This window comes from Eptatretus burgeri, chromosome 3 (assembly GCF_056783735.1).
Source record: "Eptatretus burgeri isolate ZD-2024b chromosome 3, Ebu_testis_v1, whole genome shotgun sequence".
NCBI lineage: Eukaryota > Metazoa > Chordata > Myxini > Myxiniformes > Myxinidae > Eptatretus > Eptatretus burgeri.
The window spans coordinates 14749643-14762737 of NC_140963.1; the positions used below are offsets into that span (position 1 = coordinate 14749643).

General features: G+C 43.9%; 1 protein-coding gene across 8 annotated transcripts in view; it reads left to right on the forward strand.

Moving 5' to 3' along the window:
• The window catches only part of LOC147029431 (RNA-binding motif, single-stranded-interacting protein 3-like), a 371659-nt gene that overhangs the window by 324117 nt on the left and 34447 nt on the right, over positions 1–13095 (forward strand). The window lies entirely within an intron of this gene.

Genomic DNA, 13095 nt, shown 5'->3' on the forward strand with positions numbered 1-13095 from the left:
CGTTGCTCATGTGACATTATGCTCATTCATTTTTATAACAACTGAAATATATGGGACTGGCAGGATTACCTCGAGGTATGCATACTCGTCTCTATGCTGTCTAGCCCGGGCTTGAATCCTGACGCAGCTATATAACTATCATCCCGGTGTTTCACAGGCTGGGAGATTTTGTCCTTCGGATGGATTCTGTGTGCTGTCCTTCGGATGGACGTTAAACTGGACGTCCCATCTGCCAGCATTTGTTGGTGGACGTTAAAGACCCCACGGTGTCCTTCACGAAGATTAGTCGAGCTATCGCTGGCACCATGAACAAATTTAAAATTCCTGCTTTCTTTGACTTCCTCTGTCGGAGTGGCTAGCCATCCAGGATTATAACTATAACCCTACCCATAGAAACTGCTTCAGTAGAACCAATGCTTTGTATCGTATAGAGCGTACCCAGTAGTTCATGATGTGATCTGAAAAAGATGGCAGAAGAATTACATCCACAAAATCTCCAAATTGGACTTCAAATGTAAATGACAAAGACAAGGGTGATGTGCAGCATGTGATGTGATAGAGAAGATATCACAATAACTAGAGACAATTTAATTGGTTTAGATGTACACATTCAAGCCAACAAGTTCTTTGATGCTGTGGATGAAAGCCAAACAAGAAACCAAAAGGAAAATATTTGATGGTTCAAATAAGACCTCGACCTTTGTTTATAAAAGGCAGAGTAATAGATTAATAATTTGAGGAAAGTTTGCACATTGGTAACTTTCGATGAAGTGAGCTGGTGATCCTCGTATAAGGAATTGGAAAAGATCAAAGAAAGAGGAGTAGGCAGAACAGGTGAATCGGTCATGAACATTAAAGTGCTGATTCAACTGGCTCCAGGAGCACTGGAGGACTCAAACTTGGTGAGGAATATCTCCACCTTGGCTTCACTGCAAGCTCACTGTGCGGGCAGAAGTGCAATGGCAACAGAAACAGAGGGAGTTTGGATTTTTTTTCTGTGATGACAGAGTTAAGGCAAGAGCAGTGCCCATCTTGACTGCATCGCTCAAGAGTGAAGGAACTGATGAGGTACATGTTCTGATGATGAACTTGACCGACTGTACCAAGTATTTTGCAGCATAAGAGAGACATGAGAGATCAGACCTCACATGAGTACCAAAATGACATTACTGTTAATCTCTGGCTTTTCAAGGATATCCATGTTAAAGAACACCTTGATGATTAAGAGATTTTGTTGAATGAATCGGTTAAAAATGCCCCACACAGGAAAGCTTCATAGTCCGAGTGTTGGCCAGAAAAGCGTACATTAGGGTCTGCACAATGTTTTTCTGCATTTTTGTGATCACCAGACCATCTGAATGAATATTCCGATTGATGCCACTCTGGCACCCTTGAGCATTTTTGTAGAAACCCATTAATATGCAAATTAGTGGTGACCATTGTCGAAATTACTATTTTTCTTAATATCTCCAGAAGTAAGCATCCAAATAGCCTGGTTGAGGTGTCTACACCCATGTTTTTATGGTCACTGGTCATGATAAACCCACTTACAATTTAATAACATTTAAATTTAGCTCATTAATATGAAAATTAGCAATCACCATTATTGACAATGCAGATAAATAGACATATAGATAGGAAAAAAAAAACACTTAAGTCTTTGTGAATATAGATCACTTTATTATTCATACAGATTCAACAATTCGACAGTATGCAATGAAAGCAGCTAACAACATGAACAAAAGAAGACATTCCTGTGTAAATCAAATGTCCATATATATATATATATATATATATATATATATATATATATATATATATATATATATATATATATATATATATATATATATATATATATATCAGGTTTGTAAACCTTATGAAGGCTACTTCAGTGCTTGGTGTCTCATTCAGTGTCATCATCAAGGGAAAATGCAGCAGCTGTCTTGGTGCGCTCATTCCTGCAGCCAGTATCTCCATGGCACGTGCAGAAAACTGTGCATGGTAACTTGGCTGCTGTGCAGCGGCATTGAGCTGTGTAGCATTGCTTGTTGGAGGAACATCCACATCGTATTAGCTCCAAGATCTCTGGTGGTGCAAGAGTGACGTTTGGCAGCAGCATAATTGGAAGTAATGATCTTGATGCTTCATCACATTTCCATCCGTACTGAGTGGGATCCAGAGGTGGTGGCTGCAGCTCAGCAGCTGACTTCCATATTGCTGTCTGGATATGAGCATGTCACATGTTTTGTTCAAAGGACTCTGTAGTTGGTGGCAGAGCCTTTAGGTCTGGTGCTTTGATGGCATTTGGTTTCACCATCTTCATAGACCACACCTCTTTGCGAACATCAGACATGTTGCTTCTCTCCTTGCTGCCATAGCAAAAAGCCATGAACACAGTGGCTTCGGCGATGACATCGTCAATAGATGCATCCACATTCCGAAGTTTTTGAATTGAATGGCCTGCTGCGAGTGTCTTCTTGCCAGTCAGTTTACCTCTACCATACATCTGGGAAACGGTGTCGCAACCTGTCAGTGCATGTAAAGCTAGTCGGTCTTGCACCATCCCGGCATGCTTTCTGGCAGTGGCCCCAATGTTGATCAACGATCGGCCAGGACATGTTGCTTCCGTTGTTACGCAGCATTACAGATGAAGTTCTGCGAAGTGATACACAAGCAAGATGAACACATCAGTATCATCACAGATGACTGTGATGCATTTTGCACCATCTTCGGCAACTTTTGCGACTTGCTGAATCATGATGACATCTGCCTCCTCATGCGTCGTCTTCAAATCAGTGTGATACCTTTGGGCTCCGTGGTGTATTGTCACTGGGGTATACTCCTGTCCCATAATGACGAGCCTGTGTTGGCTCTGCTTTCTCTGTTGACTAACGTCAATCAAATTCTGGCAAATCAGTTCTATCAGCTGAACTTTGTTCTCAGTTACTGACAGAACCACCAGCTGTGGAGGCAGTGGAGTCTGGTGGTTCAACCTGTGGTGCCTGCAAGCTTGCTGCCCATCTCTTGCTAATCTTGTTCCACTCTTGATGCTGAAATCATGATATCTGTCAAATACCTGATATACATCTGATTTGTCCACCTTTGCCATGATGTAGCTCGTGAAGTTGTCAACAAAGTCTTGCACAATTCCCCTGTTAGGCCAATGAATAACCCAGAGGATTGCACAACCATCGAAGATGGTGACTTCAGGTTGTGGACCCAGTCTTGTTGAGATTTCCACTTGGAGATTCTTCTTCAATGTCGACTTGGTCTTTTTGCTATTCTCATCTCCCCCTTTTCATCGAACATTGATGTTGGCACAGGTGCAAGCTCGTACTCTAAGACATCACATAGTTTGATGTTTCGACTTTGTTGGAATACCATGACCCTGGAGTAGATTAGATTTATATCACAAACCTTAGTAGATCCCACACGCATGACTTTCCGTGTCACTGCCATAGTTATGACTTGTTTAGAAAAGGGAGCGTTGAATCCTGCTGGCCAGCTTTCTTCATACGAATGCATCTGTGCTCGGTCAATGTCAACTGCCCTTGACGCGTTCACCTTCTCCGGTCCAATTCTGCCAGTTACAATGTTGACAACTCTGTCTGCATGTTCGTTTCGGTCAAGTGGGTCGATACAGGACTGGAGTTTTCTCCTTCTCTTATCTCGGTCCTCTGCATCAGATCGTATGCATGATGGCTTCTCTTCCTTGTGAATGGTCACCTCTGTGACTATGTGCCCCCCAGACATATCTGTGAGATCGTGGACTATCTGACTAAACGTGTGCATACTATAGGCCCACTTCTTCAGTGTAGAAGGCTTCAGTGTAATGCCAACGATTCCATGTATGCCATGACCATAGTGCATGAACGTGGGCTCGATGGACATATCCGACCATATGCCGTTCCATAGGCCCTTCTTGTGCCGCATCACGTGATCTTTTAAGAACATTTCCAGAATGTCTCCATGAAGCCTTTCCATCGATCGAAGGTAGTGGAGCCCATATCTAGCATAGTTGTGATGTCCAGCCGTGAAGAAGTATGGGAGCATCTCCTTCATAGCCCAAAGATGCAATGGTCAGACTCCTTCACGCTCAGCACGAACAAACACTATCATGATGAATACAGGTTTCACAAGGTTCTGTACCCATAGTTGTGTGGTCATGCTCTTTGTCGCTTTGGTTTCAAGAGTGTCTATTAAGTCTTCATGACTTTCTGCCTGAGCCACGCTGGAACGAAGGACCTCCTCAGTCACCAATTGCAGGGCCCTGAAGTTTTGGGGAAACTTTTTTCCACCAAGCATATGAGCAACACCTCCAAGGGCAGATTTCATCACGTCTTCCAGCCCACTTTCAGCCATCAAGTTCCCCACACAACCGATGAAACTCATAAGGGTGTGCATGCCGCCCAGCCTTGGTATGAACTGGGTAAATCGCTCAGGATAAACCCATTTAACATTAACGGCCACTCGATACAGCTGTTGGTCGTTTGTAAAGATGGTTACGATTTGTCCACACTCTGCGGTCAAGCGTTTTCCCTCCTCCATTGCTGCAAACATCGTGTCCAGATCAGCTGGATCCATATCTATGAGTGGTGTATAAATGGCCCTCGTTGCAGGTTGGATGGATTGTCCTTGCTCTCTGCAGAGCTTCGTATTCAAGCCACCAAACTCTGGTGTGTTCTGATCAGAAGTGATTTGCTTCAGAAAAGAGAAATCCAGATCTTGAACTCTCCTAAGTTGTATAGCTTGATGAGGTAATATGCGGAGAGGTAACACAACACGTGTGGCTTCTTCCACTGACATCGCTGGTTTCTCAGGTCCCTTGTACCTTTGAACCGAAATGTCTTCTGTCACAGGTGTCTTCATTTCATCACGGGTCAATCGTCTGATGGTGGCTTCATCTTCAGATGTGGAAGATATCTCCTGATCTTTTATGGTAAGTAGTACTGCAAGAGAACGTGTTGAAACAAGTCCGTTCTGGGATGAGATATTTGTGTCGAAGTTGTCAGCAACAACCTGAACGAGGCCACATTCAGCTTTGGCGGTTCCCCTAATCCCGGAGTGAACAGTTGCAGCCTTTGCTGCTGATCCCTTGAAATGCTGAAACTCATCATAGGAACAGGTCACACAATAGTTGTACAACTGCTCGATGAGACTTTTACGACTGACTAGAACTCCCAGTGCTATTTGGAGTGTAGTTGGTCGATTGGTGATCATATTCGTTATGTTTCCTATCAGAGCTCTTGGAGGTGTGCAGTCCAGTTTAGCTGATATTTTGGAGAGTAGCAATTGAAGGGTTGAACTCACTGCTTCATTAGCAAGATCTATATTCTAGTCTGATAGGAACTGGGGTCGGACGAAAACTGCTTAGATTTCTGTGCAACCTTCTTGGCAATTCGTTCTATGGAAACATCAATGGCATCATCTTCATCTGATGCTACTAAGTTGATCGCAGTCGACGCTCTGCTGCGAAACAAGATAAAACTAGCGACACCTTCACCAGACAGAACCAAATCCAACAATTTGGATAACAGGGTTCGTCGAGAGTATAGCTTTCCTCCATGATCCTTGTACATATTGTAGACTTCTACTGAATTCCAGATGCGCAACATGTTGTTTTTCATCAATAGGATGGTAGAACTGACAGCTGGCTCAATGTCCTGAGTTTCTCTGCCACTGTGTGCTGCTGCTGCAACAGAACGGGGTGCCATGAAGGACTTTCTGCAGTCATTGTGATATCTCGCATCAGCAGCATGAAGATCGCTAATTGCACCCATTAATCGTATCTTGACCTGGCGTCTTTCTTCATCCTGGCGGGAATCGATAACATATCGAATAGTTTGTTTGAAAGTTGTCCGATCAAAACGATCTGCAGTCCAACAAAGGACAACTCGCCGCCAACGATTAGGATTCTTCTTATCAAAGTCCATGATGCACTTTTCTCCGCAAAAAATGCAATGTTCTTTAAAGTCAAATACTGTCGTGTTTGAACGGCGGCTTCTTTTGCTTGTTGAAGCATCTTCCAAACAGACATTACTCATTCGTTTCAAGTGTCTTTCTATGTGTGAGCGTGATGTGTACGTTGACACACAGTCTCTATGGCATGTGAGCTCGATAGATTTGTCTGCCTGTTAACTCTGTTCAAGCTCTTAATGTATACCATCTTGTCTTGCTTTGCTTGACCGGATAATACTTCGCACTCTGTCTGGACCAACTGTTACCAGAGGTTTTCCAGCTTTAGTTGCATCGCAGGGACTGAAGAAACAGTCTCCCATGGTGATGGAGCCTCAACCTGTAACAATAGAGGTAATTATAAACATCAGTAAACATTTAATTTCTTTGTTCGTATTTTAAAAAATTCTCAGGAAACAGGTTCCACCCTGTGTACTTTCAAAAATCAATAAAACACAGTTGCTTTCAGACAGATCATGTTAAATAATTTAAAAAAAAAACTTGCTTGCAAATAATATCGATCATTCTACTGTATCAGAAGACATTACTCTTACTTAAAACTCAGTTCTTCATGTTTCTTTCATTACATTACAAGCCTCAACTTACTTGATCAGAAACAGTTCATGCTGTTGATCTTCTGAGGTCAGCCACTTCTTCACAACTGTACTGGGGATAAACAGCTCTGCGCAAGTTATTTTCAAACAGTTTTGTTGTTGTTGTATAACTGTACTGCAAAAACGCCGATCGGCGCGGACAAATTCAGGGGGTAGGGTTATGCTAATTTGCATATTAATGAGCTAAATTTCAATGTTATCAAATTGTAAGTGGGTTTATCATGACCAGTGACCCTAAAAACATGGGTTTGGACACCTCAACCAGGCTGTTTGGATGCTTACTTCTGGAGATATTAAGAAAATTTGTTATTTTGATAATGGTGACTGCTAATTTGCATATGAATGAGCTAAATTTAAATGTTATTAAATTTTAAGTGGGTTTATCATGACCAGTGACCATAAAAACATGGGTGTAGACACCTCAACCAGGCTATTTGGATGCTTACTTTTGGAGATATTAAGAAAAATAGTAATTTCGACAATGGCCACCGCTAATTTGCATATTAATGGGTTTCTGCAAAAATGCTCAAGGGTGCCAGAGTGGCATCAATCGGAATATTCATTCAGATGGTCTGGTGATCACAAAAATGCAGAAAAACATTGTGCGGACCCGAACGCACTATCAATATAATCATACACTGGATATAAATGATATCTTCCACTCTGATGGTGTATTCTCCAAAGGTGAAGAAAATGTCTTGAAAGTGTTGTAATCGTTTTTTCACATTGACCTCTGGTTAATAGAGGAGCTTGTACATAAATGTTATGCAGAACAAATATATTTATAGAAACTAGTGTACTTTATATAAACAACAGGGACACTTGGTTGTCATTTTTTGGTGTTTTTATACAGTATAAACTTAGGTGTCAGTTTTGTCAGGTCAGATGAGATCTGTGACCTGCTACAGGTACCAGGTAAACCTGTACTAACCTGTTTCATGGTCAGGTTGTCGGCGACTAAACCGTCTCCCTTACCAAGTTTCTTGGTGAGGAGGGTGGATGTTATGGACACCCAGCAGAATTAAAAACAAAAACCTGGCAAAGGGCAGAGGAGCTCCTTGTGACTTAGCGGCCATCTATATATAGTGCCCTACTGTATCTGCAGACATCCTCCGGCAGTTGGGTTACTTTTTATTTGGAGGTTGGCAGCAGGATTTGCAATCCGGCCACCGTAAAACCCTTCATTCCGCAAAACATGCGAAAAGGACAAAAAAAGTTGAAAACACACTTCATGGAAGTACCTCCTGTGCAGCTGCCCTTCACAGGACAGCTCACCGGATGATGGGATTGGGGCAAAGACTTTGGGATGCCCAATTTTTGATGATAGGAGGGAAACCACGGGGTAACCTTCCCGGGTCAGATTGCGGTAGTGTGTGTTGGGGTAGTGCTGAAGTGTCGTCCACCAGAGACGGACTCCTTGGGTTAAACTGAGGCGGTCCCATTGGGTGGGTGCCTGGAATGTCCTGTCCCTAAGAGAGGATGATCACCTGTCTCTGTTATCATCTGAGCTCAAGCCTTTGGACATCGATATTGCAGCACTCTCTGAGGTTTGGAGACCAGGTAGTGGCGAGATCATGGCGGGTGGTTACGCCTACTCTTGGTCTGGTCACTCTGATGGTTACCATGCCCAAGGAGTTGCTGTTAGTTGTGTCCAATATGCTGACTCCAATGATAATTGAGGTCACACCAGTCAATGAGAGTATTATGAGACTAAGGATTCGTCACTCCTTGGGCGTCATATCCCTGTTCTTTGTGTATGCTCCGACTTAGGCGAGTGATCTCACCGTGAAGGACGCATTCTATGCCATGCTTGAGTCTGTGGTTGATCAGTGCCCCAGGCGAGATACTCTTCTAGTCTTGGGGCATTTCAATGCATCGACTGATAGGGATGGTTATGAGACGTGTGTTGTTCCCCATGGGTCTGGAACTGTGAACCAGAATAGCACTAAGTTCCTTGACTTTCCAAGAAGTCATGGACTGAGGGTGGCTGGTTCATGGTTTCAGCGCCAACAGGCTCATCGCTAGGCTTGGTATTCCAATGCTGGTGGTGTGGCAAATGAGATTAACCATGTGCTCGTTGATGGTCACTGGAGGATGATCCAGAACTGCAGGGTCCACCGGAGTGCTCACTTCCACAATACTGACTATAGACTTGTTGTAGCAACTCTGAAGTTTCAGCTTAAATCCAGGAGAATGGTGCCATCCCAGTCTAGGCTGGATGTTGGCAAGCTGAAGGATGAGCGAGTTGCTGAGGAATTTGCGAACAGGCTGAGTGGAAATTTGGGGGATCTGGGTGCATTGGGGGATCCTTTGTCTGGTGTTGACTTTGTGGTTAGGGTGGTGGGCTTGGGATTCAAGGATCCAGAGTTCATATCCCACTCAGCTGTTGAATAATACCAAGTGGGGTTGACTCTGCCTGTCGTTCTTCCGAGGACAGCAAAATGAGTGCCAACTTGCTGGTATCCTGTGTTGGAGTGGCGACCCATCCAGGATTGTGTCCAATAGCCAAGGAGACTGCTTCGGCAGCACCAATCCTCTGCACAGATTATCACTGAGGAACAAAGTCTTTGTTGCATTGATCCCATTACTTAATCTTACCTAATTTGAGTGTGCTGAATTCAAATCTGAAGTTAGTTTCTCTCTGTAAGCTCTAGATTTTTTGCAATCCACCGTTATCAACATTTATTTGGTAAGTTACAATTTGAATTAAAAGCAAATTTAAATTAACATATATTTCGACATAAAGACGACAGGTGATTCAGAACAATTGATAAGGATGGAATGCAAAGTTCAAATAGGTCTTATTCAGGCAGGAATTTGTGCTTGCACCTCTTGCATTTGTGGTCTTCCACAGGGCAATCTCGTTTGCTCCAGCAGTAGTCTGCCATCATATTTTTATCCCATCGCCCTTGGGAGCGCTCTTCCATCGTCATGAGGTCCTGATGGAAGCGCTCTCCCTGTTCCTCACTTCCAGCCCCAAGGTTCTCAGGGAATTTATCAAGATGACTTCAGGAAATGGAGCTTGACACTCATGTTGCACCCAAGATCATGAAAAGCCAACAGCATTCTCGTAACCAGAAACTCATAGTTATCTGCCTTTTTGTTACCAAGAAAGTTTTGTATAACTGTGATGAAAGACAGCCACACTGTCTTATCCTTGTCATTCATCTTCCTTACAAATTCCTCATCACATACAAGGGCATGAATTTGAGGTCCATCGAACACACCTGCTTTGATCTTCTCGAAAGACAAAGCAGGAAAAGCAGAAACTATATGTTGAAAACATTCACCATCAGTACTCAATGCCTTCACGAACTGTTTCATCAAGCCGAGCTTGATATGGAGTGGGGGTTAAATGATCTTCTCTCGGCTGACGATTGGGTCATTCACAATGTTTGGCATGCCTGCTTCCAGAGTTTCACGGATGGGCCACTCCTTCTGGATCCAGCGTTTCTCTCGAACTCGGCTGTCCCACATGCAGAGATGGCATGGAAACTTTGTGAAGCCTTTCTGTTGACCAAGGAGAATATTGACCATTTTCAGGTCCACACAAATGATCCAGTTGTGCTCGTGATATTTGAGTAAGTCAATGACCATTTTTATGTCATTATGTTCTTCTCACAAATGCACTGAGTGACCAACTGAAACAGCGCCATAAACATTACCATTGTGCAAGAGAATACACTCGAGGCTGCGCTTCGAGGTATCCAGAAATAATCGCCATTCTGTTGGATTATACGAAGTAACACATAATTGCCTGAGAAGACCTGGGATATCGTGACAGTAAACAAACTGCTTGTCTTCTGAGAAAAAGGCGACAAAGATCTGGTGCCGCTTTCGGAAATATGAAACATTTGCAGAGTGGTCAAGTAGATATTTTTTCTTGCAGCCTAGAGGCTAATACCTCAACTGCTTTCTTGGAGAGCCCCAAATCACGCACTAAGTCATTCAATTCCGGTTGGCTAAACTGCTGAGGGGCTGATAACTGTTTGGTATCAGATGAGGAGGCTTCGGATTCTGAAACCATTTCTTGAAGCCCGTCATCACGACCCTCGTGCTCTTGCTGATCATGTTCACTGCCTTCATCTTCAGATAAGACAAAACCATTAAAGACTGGAACGGGGAGTTCCTCAGAGTGCGGAGTAGGTCGAATTGCTGAGGGAATAAAGGGATGGGAGATATTTTGCCGGTTTTTCTTGCCGATACCCTTTGTGTTGACCAGGCAAAAATAGCAGTCAGTGACGTGGTCACTGGGTTCTCGCCAAACCAGGGGAACTCCAAAAGGCAGACCCTTTCGTTTTCCTTTTGTCCAGTCACGAAGCATTTCCTCACAATTATGACATACAATATGAGGAGCCCATTTCTTGTCTTGGTCGCCAAGGGGAACATCAAAATAGGCTTTATAGGCACGCCTTACAAACTATGTTATATTGCGCTTTTGACTAAGTAGTGTCTCGCAGCCACATACATAACAGAATGCATCAGGATTATTTACACATTTATGTCTTATTGAAGAAGCCATGATCAGATCTGAAACAAAGAAAAACATAAAGTTAAAGAATATATATCAATAAAGATAAAGAAAATTGATATCAAATAAATTGTGAGCAAATCATTAGCAGCAAAACGAATACGGTCTTTAGTTATTTAGCAGTTTAGACATCGTATATTTCCACTAAAGTCCGAAATCGCACCCCGAGTTCTCAAGTTATCCCAAGTACAAAAAGCAATGGGTGTCTTTTTTTTTCGAAAATCGCAAGTTTCAAATTGCATGAAACTAGAGCATGTAGAGGAAAACCGATTGCAGATTTGAAATCAGCGTTGGAGAAAATACGTAGAATAAGTTGAAAAATCTCATGCAACAGATAATAAGAAAAAATTTGTTCCCCAGTGTTATGTCCCAATGGATGGATGGATGTGGGATCCTGAAGAGTTGATCCTGAAGAGAAAAAAACCACCATCCTTGATGTTGCCGGTGGATGTCTTGTTACTCACTGCAGGGCAAAGAAGAATTTTGTCTCTCAAGGGACACTGGATTCTATTTACCAGAGTTGCAGGGCCAGGTGGAATGGCAGAGCTGAGCTCTTCAGGGAGCTGTGGCATAAAAAATGCGTGCACTAAGGGTGGACAAGGAAGCCAATGCATGAGGAATCTGTAAGGGGGTAGAGCATCACCTGTGATCAAGTGATTCTCATCCTGCTTACAGGGTAATTCATGCATTGCATTCCTTCAATCCCGTCCCTCGGTGTACTGCAGTTAGAGCAGAGGAAGATGGGCTCTTGACAGAGGATTCCGAAGTGAAGGCCCGCTAGGCCGGTTACTTTGAGCGGCTGTACCAGGCTGATCTACCACATGTCGAGTTGGGTGTTAGGGGTGTTACTATCTCTATTGCTGACCTTCCACCTGTGGAACTGTAGTCCACCTTCGTTTGTGGAAACACAAGACTGCGGTGAACCGGTTGAAATGGGGTAAAGCTCCTGGGATCTTTGGCATGCATGCCAAACTTCCCAAGGCTGGTGGAAATGCTGTACATGTGTTGTTGCACACAGTTCTCTGCTCTGCCTGGAACACAAGCATCAGGCTTTACGCCAAATAGGTCAATGATTGACCGTATCCTTGCTCTTCCGGTCCTCACCGAACGCAGACGAGAGTTTTAGGCAGGGGCTGCTTGCAGCCTATGTTGATCTCTATAAAGCGTTTGATTCAGTGAATCTGAATGCTCTCTGGAGTATTCTTGGTCTTCGTGGGGTGCCACCAAAACTGATCACTCTGATGTCTGAACTATACTCTGGTACTCAGAGTTCTGTGAGATGTGGTGATACCATCTCTGACTTATTTCCAGTTGTTATTGGAGTTTGTCAGGGGTGTGAACTGGCTACTATCGGCTATCCTGTCTGTACCTGTTTGTGGCGAGGATGTTGAGGTCACAGAAAGATTCACTTTCCTTGCCAGTGATATTCATGTCTCTGCTTGCTGTGAGCCAGAGGTCAACAGACGTCTGTGTCGGGCCTGGGGAGTCATCGATTCACTGGATCATGGGGTGTGACACTGCCGGTACCTGTGCGGGAGGACGAAAGTCCGAGTCTTCAGGTCCTTGGTGCTTCCAGTCTTGTTCTACGGATGTGAGACTTGAATTCTGACCCGAGATCTGAGATGGAGACTTAATTCCTTTGGTACCAGGTCTCTTCGGAGAATCCTTGGCCATCGCTGTTCGGACTTTGTGTCCAGCGAGCAGTTGCTGAGAGAGACTTAAATGAGATTTGTTACCTGCAAAGTCTGTGAGCGTCAGCTGCGGTTGTATGGACATGTGGCTCATTTTCCTAACGCTGATCCTGCTCACCAGATTCTCTCAGCGAGGGAGCCTCATGAGTGGTGGAGGCCAATGGGCCGACTACATGCCTCCTGGTTGCAGCAGGTTGATCAGCATCTCACGAAGATGAGGATGGGCCTGGCTTCTGCCTGGGGGATGGCCAGACGGAGGGCTCTGGAATACCGACGGAAAGTGGATGTAGCGTTCGCGTTG